We start from the raw sequence: 12,487 nt of genomic DNA on the forward strand, positions 1-12,487 counted from the left end.
ACACTCTGTGTGTCATTGATCGGAATCGATGGCCTGGTCAGATCGAGTTTGATTAACTAAAGTAGGCTTCGACTGATAATAAAAATAGTTTAATGATGTGTTAAAAATACAATTAGTTCAAGAACTTGCCTTTGGAATATGGCTCTACATACTGCTAATAACAGGTAGCGTTGCACATCTGTGAGCAGAACTGCCAGATAAATGTTTATTTTTTCTTTACATGCATCAATAATACATATGCAGCTAGTATACCGTATTTGCTACCAATCAGAGAGCTCCGTCGGACTACATTAAAGTTTTTATACCGGTAATTGCAATTACTTCTATTCACATGTCTTAAAGTACAAAAATTGAAGCTCAAAATATTCAAAAAAAACAAAAATCATCGTCAGTATTAGCTCTGCGTGGAGGGCTGTGTGTTACCGGCTATAGGCCTCAAACCACATAACCGGTAACACACAGCCCTGCCACGAAGAGCTATGTCAGTGTCCGATGTTTCTTGCAGCTGTTACACCCAACACATTCGACTTATGAGTGCACCCGAAGTGACCAGCAGTATGCGCAAATTACTACGCCTGCCCATCGCATATAACAAAGTGTAATTTTATCTTTAATTGCGGACAGGCATTTTATTTTTTATGGTTGTCTTTTCAGAAACACATTTTTAGCTCACGTGTGTGAACACGTTTGCTAATGTCATAGCGATGTCTGTCTGTCTGTCCGTGTGTGTGTGTGTGTGTGTGTGTGTGTGTGTGTCTGTCTGTCTGTTTACATGATAACTCAAAAACGCCTGAACAGATTCAAGTCAGATTTGGTACTCAGGTACCATATGCTACTTGCAAGAACTGATTAGATTTTGGTTAGTGTTGCTTGCATATTAATGAAGTTATGCAATATCATTTTTTCCGTACAATGGTTTCCCTATTGAGACGGTAATGACAGTGTAGACATATATCAAGAAATACTGCACAAAATTTCATGAACCTTTCACAGATGACAATCTCAGAACATAATGATGATACTGTGAGTGTCATGTCAATTATCTGCTCATTTGCATATTTAATGAACGTTTGTTATTAGTGACATAACTCTGAAATTCCTGCACCAAACTTGATGATAAGTGCAACAAATATTGATCTGATATATATCTAATTATACTTAGAAGCATTGGGCAGTGTCAAGTTAATAAATAGCTCATTTACATATTTATAAAGTTTCATCATTAGTCACATAACTCTGATATAACTGCACCAAATTTGATGAATCTGCTGCAGATAATAATCCGATAGATATCTAACTGTGGTGTAAATCATTTAGTTGTGCGGAGTTAATTAAGGGCTCATTTGCATATTTAACGAACTTTGCAATTAGTGATATTACTCCAAAATTACAGCATTACATGTCCTGAAACTTGCTACAGATGTTTATCTGATAAATATTTAATTGTACTGAGAAGCATTGGGCGTGTCAAGTTAATATTTAGCTCATTTACATATTAAATAAAGTTTTGTAATTAGTGATTTAACTCTGAGAGTACTGTGCGAAAATTGTTGAAACCTGCTACATATAATGATATAACAGATATCTGATGGTTCTTAATACACGCCTCACATGGGTGTCCATTATATTCGTATGAATTGGGTTTATTGACAGGAATATTGAAAAAACATAATACAATGAATCCTCGTCAGAGAAAGTTACTCTGGCAGTAGACCATATACACGTATTGTCTTATCAGAAGTATGTCTTTGTAACCAGTACATTTTGCTATGGTAATTATTTCGATACGACTAGCGAGACAATTGTTTATTATGACTCAGCAAGGGAGTTCAGTTTCAGAACTTTCGAGACTTTTTTTTGGTATGGCGTCAAACTTGGACGCAAGTTTGAGTGTCCTTGTGCATTTTATCTAGATGTATCAGTGTTGTGAGTGCAAAGACGGACTTGCCTTTCCATGTCAGACTGCTGCCAAGTCTGACGGGTCTGCAGAAACCAGATTTCCGCGGGATAGACTGTTTTCATGGAACGAGTAGAGCTATCCTGGACAGTCGATCGAGCGCGACTCGATCACTACATGTGATGCAGAAGAAGCCGTGCGCAGTGGTACCAGATGCCGACGGAGCGGAGAGGTAGCGGTTAGTCATTGAGAGTAAAAGCAGACAGTTTTCAGTAAGTTTAGTAAGATTGCTGACATTTCATGTGATCCATAGACACTGGATGTCATTGCGATAAACATTTAGTGAGACAATTTCAGCGTATTTCGTCGATTGATTGATGTAAACTCTACAGAAGTATCCCGGATGTAATCGCCGATCCAACAAGGAATCCGACGGTTGCACGAAGTTTGCCGAGTACTCGAAGAGATGTAACTACAGTGTTCGTGTATATGAGACGTCGACCCGACGAGTGTTAACTTCGACTTCTCTCCGTTGTTGCGGACTATAACATGTGTGATCAATACGGACATTTGTCGCGTGCTTCATACAAGACCCCAAGTCACGTGTTGATATTCTGAGTATAGTTTCTGAGTGTTTTTATGAGTCAAGTGTACCATTTTAGTAAAGTGTTGTGCGGACAGAGGTATTTCAATGTTTATTCATGAACACTTCAACGCGTATAGTTTTCGATGACATAGTCTCAACTGAATGCAGTTTTGATAATTCAGTACAGAGATTTTTTACATCTTTTGAAGTCTGTATTCGATACTGATGTTTACGGTTTATCAGTACTAGAACAAAGCAGTTCTCTGACATTGTTGTTATTGTAAACAGTTTTTTGTAAACAATTTGAAGTATTTGTTTATCAACATTGCACGTGTTGCAATTAGTAATACAGAGTATATTTCATGTTATATGAGTGTTGTGGTTTCTCATTTCACACCCTGCTCCCTGTTGTTGTATACTTACAAAGCCAACGCCAAATTCGAACCAGGTGGCCCCAGCTCGAGAAATTAATTGGCTGAGCTTCGGACCGGTTTGTATCGATACCGTTGCCAGGAGCCGGTTACAAATTGGCGCCCAACTTGGGGCCACGGTATGTTTGGTTGTAATATTGTAGATATGTTGGCAAAGTTATAGCAACAGTGGTGTGATATATATGAGAACCACGCCCCTTTTGTGGTGACGTTCATATTTAACAACGCCAAAGTGTTTCACTCTGTAAAACCCATGTTGTGAGATTACTATTTCTGCTTGTGAGTACAAAGTGTCACTCTTGTGTGTCATTTGTTATGCAATTACGAGTACTATTTACATGTGGCTGTATTTTTTATTAGTGAGTTTTGTTATACTGTCATACAAAACACCCTATTTGACTGTCCATATGGCTCAAAGTAGAGGGGATGTTACCACCCCTGTGGGACGAGGACGTCCAACTGATTTAGTCTGAGCCAAGGTCAGCCTTGGGGCGCTGCCCAAGACTAGCAGAGGGAGAGGTTTGCAGTACAAGTCCTCAGATGGTAAGAAAACAGCTACGCCCGACGATTCACGCAGACGTGATGATGTTGAAACGTTAGACAGTGGTGTCCTGAGTGGGTTGGAGGGCACAAACCCAAAGCCGTGACCCATACAGACAAGTACGCCCTCAACATTGATTGGTAATAGGAGTCAACGGTTAGACACGAGCATGTTGGCAAGTGTGTACCAACCACCTCGTATAGATACATTTTCAGGTGACCCCAATCGCAAGGGTGACGCTGAATTCGAGATATGGCGGGATCAAATACAGTCTTTGATTGACTCAAACATTTATCCGCCCGAAGCCTTAACCCCCGCTGTCCGAAGATCATTGAAAGGTCGTGCTGCCGGCGTATTGACAACGATGAGACGTGATGCTACTGTGGAGCAAATCATAAAGAAACTGGAAGGCAGTTTTGGTGAAATGGAAGATGGCGCGGCTCTTTTAGAACGTTTTTACCGAGACAGTCGACAGAGAGATGACGAAACTGCCGTTGAGTTTGGCGACCGTCTAGAGCGGGCTATACATACTGTGAAAAGACATGGTGGTATACGTGAGTCCGCCATTGACGAAGCATTAATGACTGTGTTTTGGCGTAACTTGAAAGAAGACAGAGTCATTGACATTGCTAGACCGCAGAAAGAGAAATGCAAAACATTTGAAGACTTGAAGAAAATTGTTCGTATTGCTGAGCGAGAGGTTCGGGACAGAGCCAGTATTAACAGCCAAGGTAAACACACGCCTGCTAGACAGTCTCACCAGTCAGTTGCAGCAGAGAGGACAGCTGTTGACGAAGCTGATTCTTATGGTAATATGGAAAAGTTACTGAAGGCAATGACAAAACCTATGCAGTCATTACAAGACCGAATTGAAGAGTTGGAAAAGAAACAAACTGCCTCGGTAGCTGCCAGGCAACTACAGTCTGATGCTGATAGGCGGATTGCAGAAATGGAAAGAGAGTTACACGAACTGCGAAACAGGTCAGATGCAGGAAACGAGATTGAACACTTACGAAAAGAAAACCAGAGACTCAAAGAAAAGTTGAACGAAAAGAGACAACCACAAAAGAAACAGGGCTCCCCCAGCAAACCAAACAAATGTTATGCTTGCGGAGAGGAAGGACACATGTCTAAAGATTGTACATCACCGAATAAAAAAAACTGTTAAGTGTTATAACTGCAATGGAGAGGGACACATAGCAAAGAGATGCCCTGAACCGAAAGCAGAAAAGAAGACTGAATCAGTGCAGGTTCAGACAATAAAACCAACTGGTCGCAGACATCCCTACCGCCGAAAGGCCAGACCTACACCCATTATGGCGACGAGATGTGTAAAGTCTGACAGGCTGGTTGGTGAGCCAAATGAAATGTATGCGTTTGTCAATGGAATTTCATGTAGATGTTTGATCGACACAGGGTCACAGGTTACTATGGTGAGTTCATCTTTCTACGACCAGAATTTGAAGTCATTACCAATTGACCCAGTTGAAGAATTGCTAGAGATCAGAGGGGCAGGAGGGCAGGCTGTGCCGTTCCTCGGTTGCATAGAAGTGGGTATATCATTCCTAAAGAAGTATTCGGTGATGGGCAGGAGTTTACGGTCCTGGCATTGGTCGTGCCAGACACAGAGTACTCGAAAGAAGTGCCGGTGACAGTCGGCACTAATTTGTTAGGCCTGTACAAATAACAGACCACTGGAGGAAAGAGGAAACATGGCGTAGTGCAGTGCCATAGGATCTCGACAATTGGCCGCCAAGCACTACAAAGGTTAGAGGCTAGAGACAGATTCATTGGAAAGAAAGGAAATTTGGGAGTGGTGCGTGCTCTGCTTTCAAGTCCCCTTAGGGTTCCTCCTAACCAAGCTGAAACTTTGTGGGGCAAGGCGAAGTCAGGCCCTCCAGGTGACAAGTATGTTGTAACCATTGAACCTAGTGGGAGATGGGACGAACATAGCGGTTGGATAAGTGGACTATCTTAGCAGAGATGACTTGTGGGAGAAAGAAGTCAAGGTACCTATAGTGGTACAGAACAGAACTTCAAAGACTTTAGTTTGAAACCTGGTGATCCACTGGGAGTGGCACGCGCAGTGATTGGTATCGAGTCAGAGCCCCCAGTTGTAATGGCGAGACAACACACCTGCGATACTCAGGGGGAGAAGATCATAAAGAGTGGAGGTCTTGAATTTGATATGTCTGAGTCAGTGCTGAATGGTGAGCAGATGTGTGCCGTCCAGCAGCTGTTCGATGAAAAGTCCCCTGTATTTTCAAAACATGAAGATGATTTGGGACATTGCACTGTTGTAAAGCACAGGATCCCTGTCACTGATAACCAACCAGTAAGAGAACGTCATCGCCGTATACCTCCAGCGATGTACGATGAAGTGAAACGAGTTCTAAAGGGCATGCTTGATAGTGGCGCCATAAGAAAGTCACATAGCCCATGGGCAGCACCTGTGGTTCTCGTTCAGAAGAAAGATAGCACTACGAGGTTGTGCGTGGACTATCGTCGATTGAATGCTCGCACCATACGGGATGCGTATCCCATCCCTCGCATAGAAGAAACTCTAGACTTACTTAAGGGTGCAAAGTGGTTCTCGTCTATAGACTTAAAGAGCGGCTATTGGCAGATAGCTATGTCAGAAGAGGATATACCAAAGACGGCATTCACGACTCCGCTTGGCTTCTTCGAGTGTTGTCGTATGCCATTCGGTTTGAAGAATGCAGGAGCTACCTTTCAGCGCACAATGGAGCAGTGCATGGATGGGTTGAACATGAAGATATGTTTGGTATATCTTGACGACATCATTGTCTTCTCGTCAACATTTGAAGAACACCTTGACAGACTGAAAGTGGTGATGGACCGCCTCGAAGGCTACAATTTGAAGATAAAACACACAAAGTGCCAGTTCTTCCGTGATAGAGTTAGATACCTAGGGCATGTGGTGTCCGAGGATGGCGTAGAAACCGACCCAGAGAAGGTGAAAGCGCTAGAAACATGGCCAGTACCTAAGAATGTGCATGAGCTGAAATCATTTCTTGGGTTTGCCAGTTTTTACCGAAGATTTGTAGAGGGGTTTGCAAACATAGCGAGGCCGCTGACCAAACTCACAGCAGGACTCCCTGCAAGAAGAAAGAGAGGAAAGAAACCCACGGATAGTAAGCAAACACAACCAACATTTGTCTGGACTGAAGAGTGTCAGCAGGCATTCGACATGTTGATTCGAAAGCTAACCAACCCACCTGTTCTGGCATACACCGATTACAGTAAGCCCTTTGAGCTACATACGGATGCCAGTACTTCAGGCCTCGGTGCAGCATTGTATCAGGAACACATTGTTGGCGGCAAGGTCGTGAGGAGACCAGTGGCCTATGCCAGTAGAAGTTTATCGCAAAGTGAGAAAAACTACCCCGCCCACAAGCTGGAATTCCTTGCGTTAAAGTGGGCGATGACAGAGAAATTCCATGAATATTTGTACGGAAATCATGTAGAAGTTCTGACGGACAACAATCCCTTGACGTACATCATGACATTGGCAAAGTTGGATGCTACTGGGTACCGATGGCTAGCAGCATTGTCAAACTATGACTTCAACCTAACATATCGGCCAGGCAGAAATAATGGAGATGCCGATGCCTTGTCAAGGAAACCCCAGACATGCAGACCAGCAGAGTTAGTCAGATTGTCTTCTGATCAATTCAAGACAGTGTGTCAGGGTCAGTTAGTGACACATTCACCATTAGTAGAAGCTGTTGCCCTCACTGCCACAGCAGTACCTGCTGCCATTGACGAGCCTATACCATGGCCGGAAGACAGTACACTGCCAGCCTTGAGAATGACAGACTGGAGGAGACTTCAACAAGAAGACCCAGTGATTGGCAGATTGTACGCGTGGAAAGCAAAGAGTGAACCTCCCACGGTGTCGAAGAGAAAGAAAGAACAGCCAGATGTTCAAATAGGTCTGAGAGAATGGAATCGACTGTGCTTTAGAATGAAGTATTGCATAGGAGTCGTGTTGGAACAGATGGACAGAAGCACTACCAGCTTGTACTACCCAAGGCGTACAGAGACATGGCCCTTGAAGGAGTACACGACAAGACTGGACATATGGGTCAAGAGCGCACCTTAGACTTGTTGCGTGCACGGTTTTTATTGGCCACGCATGAGCCGAGATGTTAGTACCAAAGTAGAGACTTGCGATAGATGCACACGCAGAAAGAATCCGCCAGGAGCGAAGTTGCGTGCGCCCCTAGTTAACATAAAGACCAGCCAACCCATGGAGCTCGTCTGCATGGACTTTTTGTCCTTAGAAGAGTCAAAAGGTGGCATCAAAGATGTATTGGTGATCACCGACCACTTTACGCCATCCCCACAAGAAACCAGTCTGCCAAGACGACAGCAAGACATCTCCTTGATAACTTCCTGGTACATTATGGGTTCCCCAGTAGGTTACACCCAGATCAGGGTCGTAACTTCGAATCCAAGATCATCAGGGGATTATGTGAAATTGCTGGTATAGAGAAATCGAGGACTACGCCGTACCACCCACAAGGCAACGGTCAGTGCGAACGTTTCAACAGAACTTTGCTGGAGATGTTGGGAACTCTTGATAATGAAAGGAAGAAAGACTGGAAATCCTATGTGGCGCCGTTAGTGCATGCCTACAATTGCACTAGAAATGACAGTACGGGTTACTCGCCCTACTATCTCATGTTTGGACGACATCCAAAACTACCGATGGATGTGTATCTTGGTCTACAACCAGATGAACCTTGTTCAGACACGCATGAGGAGTTTTCCGATGCTCTCCGAAAGCGATTACAGTACGCATATGACATCGCGTCGAGAAATGCAGAAAAGAGAGCGACTGATAACAAACAGCGCTATGATCAGAAAGTAAGAGGTGCGATATTGGAAATTGGCGACAGCGTACTAGTGAAAAATGTCAACCTCAGAGGAAAGACAAAGATCGCAGATAGATGGGAAGAAGAACCCTATCAAGTTGTACGGAAGCTGGATTCAGATTTGCCAGTGTACGTCGTAAAGCCAATGTCTGGTAAAGGGAGACAGAGAATACTGCATCGCAATTTGCTGCTGCCGTATCATTCAAAACTGGAGGCACCAAAACTGACGAGTCCCACGAAACCTGCTGATTGTAAAAACAAACCTCGATCTATAGTTCCATGCAAGAGTAATAGTCAAGAGAAGACTGAAACTGGAAGTGATGTCAGTTGTGACGAAGAAGATGATGAGTACATGATAGGTCTCAACCCCTATACACCAGCTTTTATTCCCCATCGGATGGAGAAACAAGCACCTGTACAGAGAGTGGGCAGCAGAGATGTACCGTTGGAGGATAGTAGAACCAACAGTAGTGATGTTGTACACAAAACTAGTGTGCCTACCCTATTGGAGCCACGGGCAGTGAGCCCATTGTCAGTACCTAGTACACGGGGTGTACAAGGGCCATCATCATTTGATGTGGATACTTTTAACTATAGCCAGAATGAGTCCAGACTGTATGAAAGTACTCAGATGGGACCAGAAGTGACGGATGATTCACTTAATGTTGCTATGATAGAACCTGATGAAACGAGCGCAATGCAGCCAACAGACGATGAGTCAATTGTTGATGCTATGTTAGATGGCAATGTATCACCAATCATAAGGAGATCAAAGAGACTACGCAAGAGACCCCAGTATTATGGATTTACTTAACAGTGTTGAGTGGTCTTATTGAATGTTTGTGCAAATAGTTGCATGTTTTATTTTTGAGTAAAGTAAGTGATCGTATGTGTTATGCTGATGACATACATGTCATTAAAAAAGAGGAAATCACTGTCGTATATTTATGATGTTATCCAGACTACATTGTTTGTATAAAAAGTCTTGGTATTTCTAAAGAGCCCTTTCTGCCTATATGCACATACACAGCATAAAGCATTTCTCAATTTTGTCTTATGTAATTGGGACAGGCACTCAGATGCCATTTAATTCTATGTGAGAAGTATTTCACTTCACTTACAAGAGTTGAGTGTAATTTTTGTGATATTCTATTGAGATGAGTATCATGCATTCCGAAAGTGTGCAAAAGTGCGGGACGCAGGGGAGAGTGTAACCAGTACATTTTGCTATGTAATTATTTCGATACGACTAGCGAGACAGTTGTTTATTATGACTCAGCTAGGAAGTTCAGTTTCAGAACTTTCGAGATTTTTTTTGGTATGGCGTCAAACTTGGACGCAAGTGTGAGTATCCTTGTGCATTTTATCTGGATGTATCAGTGTTGTGAGTGCAAAGACGGACTTGCCTTTCCATGTCAGACTGCCGCCAAGTCTGACGGGTCTGCAGAAACCAGATTTCCGTGGGATAGACTGTTTTCATGGAATGAGTAGAGCTATCCTGGACAGTCGATCGAGCGCGACTCGATCACTACATGTGATGCAGAAGAGGCCGTGCGCAGTGGTATCAGATGCCGACGGAGCGGAGAGGTAGCCGTTCGTCATTGAGAGTGAAAGCGGACAGTTTTCAGTAAGTTAGTCAGATTGCTGACATTTTATGTGATCCATAGACACTGGATGTCATTGCGATAAACATTTAGTGAGACGATTTCAGCGTATTTCGTCGATTGATTGATGTAAACTCTACGGAAGTATCCCGGATGTAATCGCCAATCCAACAAGGAATCCGACGGTTGCACGAAGTTTGCCGAGTACTCGAAGAGATGTAACTACAGTGTTCGTGTATATGGGACGTCGACCCGACGAGTGTTAACTTCGAGTTCTCTTCGTTGTTGCGGACTATAACGTGTGTGATCAATACGGACATTTGTCGCGTGCTTCATACAAGACCCCAAGTCACGTGTTGATATTCTGAGTATAGTTTCTGAGTGTTTTTATGAGTCAAGTGTACCATTTTAGTAAAGTGTTGTGCGGACAGAGGTATTTCAATGTTTATTGATGAACACTTCAACGCATATAGTTTTTGATGACATAGTTCTCAACTGAATGCAGTTTTGATAATCAGTACAGAGATTCTTTTACATATTTTGAAGTCTGTATTCGATACTGATGTTTACGGTTTATCAGTACTAGAACAAAGCAGTTCTCTGACGTTGTTGTTATTGTAAACAGTGTTTGTAAACAATTTGAAGTATTTGTTTATCAACATTGCACGTGTTGCAATTAGTAATACAGAGTATATTTCATGTTATATGAGTGTGGTGGTTTCTCATTTCACACCCTGCTCCCTGTTGTTGTATACTTACAAAGCCAACGCCAAATTCGAACCAGGTGGCCCCAGCTCGAGAAATTAATTTGGCTGAGCTTCGGACCGGTTTGTATCGATACCGTTGCCAGGAGCCGGTTACATATTCAACTCCACGTTCGTGTGCTCAATTGAACTGCTATCAGAATATACACACATCTTGTTCTTGTGTTTTGGTTAGTTATTATCCTGAGGTCTGCAAATGTTGTGTAACATCTCCTTGCTCGTCGTCGTTTGAGACAGGTGAAAGGTACAATTGTTTTACAAAACTTCATAACAGTCAAAAAGTATGCAGTAATTCATGTCATACTGTATTATTTCATGCGTCCAGTAGTGTCTGATAAATGTCAATACATGTCGAGTCATCAGCAGTCAATTTTAATGCTTGATAACTAAGTTTGTAATTTTGTCAAACTCAAAATCTGTAAAAGTCATTCATATAACACGTCATTCCTTCCATTCAGGGGTCACATTAGCACATGTTGTTCCGTTAAGTAAATGCTAAAACTTTCTAGTCTGTTCACTGGATATCAACACGTGAGCACATTCAGTTCATATCTGGTTAGTCTTGTAAAGAGCATTGAGACGCAGTTTAGTGCGCTTCTAAGAAATAATATAATAAGTAATAAATTTTAATTGGTCGAGCTGAAGCATGTGACCGACCACAAATTCGCAATAAATGTTTGTTTATGCGCCCGTGAATATGAATAATATTTTGAATATAGTACGTTTCATCGAAAACGTAAGTTGTAATTTGTACAAAGGTCCTAATTAATCACAAAATAAAGCGAAACACTTGTGGACAAAATTTAGACATTTTTTTTAAATCTCTGAATTTGCAAAGTTATTACGGCGCACGCACTACTCACAAGTTCTGGGGGCCCGTTGTCGTTTGCGTTGAAAATTTTTGTAAATTTTCACGGTTTTTGAGGTTCGTTGATAATATAATGGAAATAACAGACTCCGCGCTGAACATTAACATTTATTTATGGGCACGGGCAAGAGGAAAGCCAAAATGAACGCACTCGGCAAGTCTCGCCCATTAATTTTTGGCTTCCCTCTCGCGCGTGCCAATTAATAAACGTTAATGGTCGAGTGTTCTAAAAAGAGTCAGTCCAACTACAACCATAGAAGCAACACGTAGAGTGCGGGAACACACCAGGATCATGGCATAGATAAATTAATAAAGAAGGCAGTTCAACCAGTACTCCTTGTCTTCTAATGATCTTTATTTAAAAATACCGACGTTTCGGCAACACACAAGTTGCCTTCTTCAGGGCAAAAGCTGACAAATAAAAATGAGCACAAACAGAAGTAAAAATCGGGCTGGTAAAAAGTAAACTGAGAGTAAAAACGAAATAAAATGAGAATTACAATACTTGTGAAAACTGGAATTACAGTGAGTGAAAAAAAAAAACCACAGCGACAGTTGTAAAGAACGAAATTAAAAATCAGTAGTGATAAAAAACAGTGAAAAGCGCTATGACTAAAAATTAAAGATCAATAAGCCTTGTGAAACAAGAAGGGTGGTTGAAACAAAGGAACAATGGACTGAAACTGACCTGGGTGCGGAGAGTGGAAGTGTACCAGCTGAAGTGGAGGGTCGGAATGAGCAAGTTCATGGTGAAGGGACTCCTAAGACAGAAAAAACAGTCTGAACTAAGGGGTCCCCTAAGTGGTAGGAAAAGGGGAAAGAGTTGAAACGCGGGAAAGTAGCTTTATCTTCTCTTTGGTTAATGCCCTTGGGTCAGTACGTCACCCGTTATTTC

General features: G+C 42.4%; 1 protein-coding gene and 1 long non-coding RNA gene across 2 annotated transcripts in view; one reads left to right on the plus strand and one right to left on the minus strand.

The window, feature by feature from the left end:
• LOC139142963 (uncharacterized) overlaps positions 1–12,487 on the plus strand; it is a 424,363-nt gene that overhangs the window by 117,919 nt on the left and 293,957 nt on the right. The gene's annotated exons all lie outside the window — the stretch shown is intronic.
• LOC139131854 (uncharacterized) lies at positions 11,927–12,346 on the minus strand. The gene is made up of 2 exons (XR_011552209.1): positions 12,281–12,346; positions 11,927–12,003 (listed from the first exon to the last, which is right to left on the minus strand). It is a non-coding gene; the product is annotated as an uncharacterized lncRNA (long non-coding RNA).

The sequence above is a fragment of the Ptychodera flava genome, chromosome 1, assembly GCF_041260155.1.
Source record: "Ptychodera flava strain L36383 chromosome 1, AS_Pfla_20210202, whole genome shotgun sequence".
Lineage (NCBI taxonomy): Eukaryota > Metazoa > Hemichordata > Enteropneusta > Ptychoderidae > Ptychodera > Ptychodera flava.